Source organism: Montipora capricornis, chromosome 12 (assembly GCF_036669925.1).
Source record: "Montipora capricornis isolate CH-2021 chromosome 12, ASM3666992v2, whole genome shotgun sequence".
In the NCBI taxonomy this organism is placed as follows: domain Eukaryota; kingdom Metazoa; phylum Cnidaria; class Anthozoa; order Scleractinia; family Acroporidae; genus Montipora; species Montipora capricornis.
In genome coordinates this window covers 38,044,938-38,047,437 of record NC_090894.1, presented here as the reverse complement: position 1 = coordinate 38,047,437, position 2,500 = coordinate 38,044,938, and positions in this window count along the sequence as shown.

Below are 2,500 nucleotides of genomic sequence, written 5' to 3'. Positions count from 1 at the left end.
TGTTTCGTCCACCAATTCCTAGCTTTATTCGTGATTTGTTAGAAACTTATGATTCTGTAAGGAGTAAAATCAAGTGGGGATCACGCTTTTTCTGTTTGTGCCCCTAAGCCCTGGGATAATCTCCTAGAGCGCATTAAAGGTAGGCAGACACGAGAGGTCATGTTGCAGGGACATGCATGGTGCAGGGGCATGTTACTCGCGTGACAAACGAGAGTCACATAAGAACTCGACTCCTACATGATTTCAAAGCATTGGCTAGACGAATGCGTCTACAATAATCTTTTATGGCCAACATAAAGAGCCACATCCCTTCCACGTGAAATCTAATTGGGAGCCACCGGTTCAGCCATCGGTCACCCTTGACTCATATCTAGAAGAGGTCAAAGCTGAACTAGCGGAGGTCAAAATCTCTAAACCTAGAAACAACTTGCCTATCAATGAACGCCAAGCCCTTAAAGAGCTTAAGCACAACAATAACATTACTGTTAAAAAGGCGGATAAGGGAACCACAACTGTCATCATGAATAAAAAAGACAAAATACGAGAGGGTCAGGTTCTCTTAGACGAGAAAGAAAACTACAAGTCGCTTTCATCACCTATGGCATTAGAAACCTCTCAAAAAGCAAAAGAGATCATCAATGCTATCCATCACGGAGACCACATTGACGACATGACTAAAAAATGGTTATCTGTGACACCAAACCCGCCACGAATTCCTGTTTTCTACACTCTTACAAAGATTCACAAACCTAACCCGGTGGGGAGACCCATCATATCAGGCTGCGAAGGCCCCACTGAACGAATTTCATCATTTGTTGATCATCTACTTCAGCCTATTGCTAAAACACAAAAATCGTACCTCAAAGATACGACAGATTTCTTAAATTTTATAGAGAAAACTAAAGTCGCAAAAGACACAACCCTTGTCTCAATGGACGTTACTAGCCTTTACACTAACATCCCACAGGAGGAAGGAATCGAAATTGTATGTAGAACATACGGAACATTCTATGGAAACGAGCTTCCGATTCCAACTCACTTCCTCAGAGAAATGCTAAGACTTATCTTGAAAGAGAATTCTTTCCATTTCAACGGGAAAAACTCCAAACTCACGGAACCGCAATGGGAACATTATTCTTAAGATCTCCAAAACAGGATGTAGTTCCTACCATCAGCTGTCCTACTTATGAAACAAAATGATAACGTAAATTATCAACAGCTGTGACCTGTCAATCGAGAGATGAAATAATTCTAATAGTACCGAGCAAAGTAAAGCGTTTTTGTCAGCAGCAGACCTAAAAGGTAAGAGAGAAGTACTCCAAGCAGCAAGAGAAACAGAAGGGGAAAGAAGGATGAAATCTAAATTTGAACCAGAAAGAACGAAAGAGCAAGAAAGAAAGAGTGCAAGGGAAGAAGAAGAAAGGAATCAAACAAGGGAACAAGGAAAACAACATGCAAACAAGAAAGAGAGAACATCAAAGAGAGCGAGAAACAAAAATGTGAATGCCTGCAACAACAGGATAAGAAAGCGGAAGATGAAAATGGAGAAGACAAAAGAAAACGTGAAGAAATATTTGAATAGGGGCGAGTGGTGCAACAGAAAAAGAAGAAAGCCAGAGGACGGTGAAATCAAAAATAGAAGAAAAAGAAGACAAGAAGAGAGAACCAAACTGGATGGGATAGAGCAACTGCTAAAGAAAGCCCAAGAAAAGTAAGTTGAGGCTGAAGAGGAGCTCAAAATCAAGGCCCAAGTTACCAAGGGAAGAAAGGAATGGGAACGATTTCTTTAAGAACAAAGCCCAGAAGAAAGAAATTACGTTGATCTGGCAGAGAGAAACCGAACTGAAGTTGTAGAAATCACATTAGATTAAAATTGTGGGGAGGAAGGAACAAAAAATGAACGCATGGAAGAGAAGGGAAAGAATGATGAAAAGGAATGGAAAATAGATGAGAGAAGGAGGAGAGAAGAAAACGAAAAATGGGAACGAATGGAACAACAACTTGAAGGAAAGAAAGAAGATAAAGGAAGATGAGATTGGAATGTGAAGGAGAAAAAGGAGACAGAAAACGTCACGACGAAACAAGTAAATGGGAACAAATGCAAGACAAGGAAGAGGACAAGATGTTCAGAGCGCAAGACGAAGATGACATGAGGGTGGATCAGGAGCAATTTCTGGAACTGGAAACAATATTCAAGAAAGGTAGTGTGATGAATTAATACAACCAGATATGGATACAAGTTTTGGTACCAACTGCATCTATGTAGATTTGCTGAATTTTGAACCATCAACTTCCATAAGCACCAGAAATCAAGAAATAACCGAGGTTAGCTGTTGCAGTTAGGATTATATTTATCACTTCCACTGTATATTTTGGTTTGTTTTTAGCTGTTCACGTATTCAACAGTACAATTTGTCATTAGTGTCTTTTAGGTATGCAGGAGATGCTCCGTACAAGATGATATTTAGGATTTCAAACACAAGATATCCAACTTGAGATC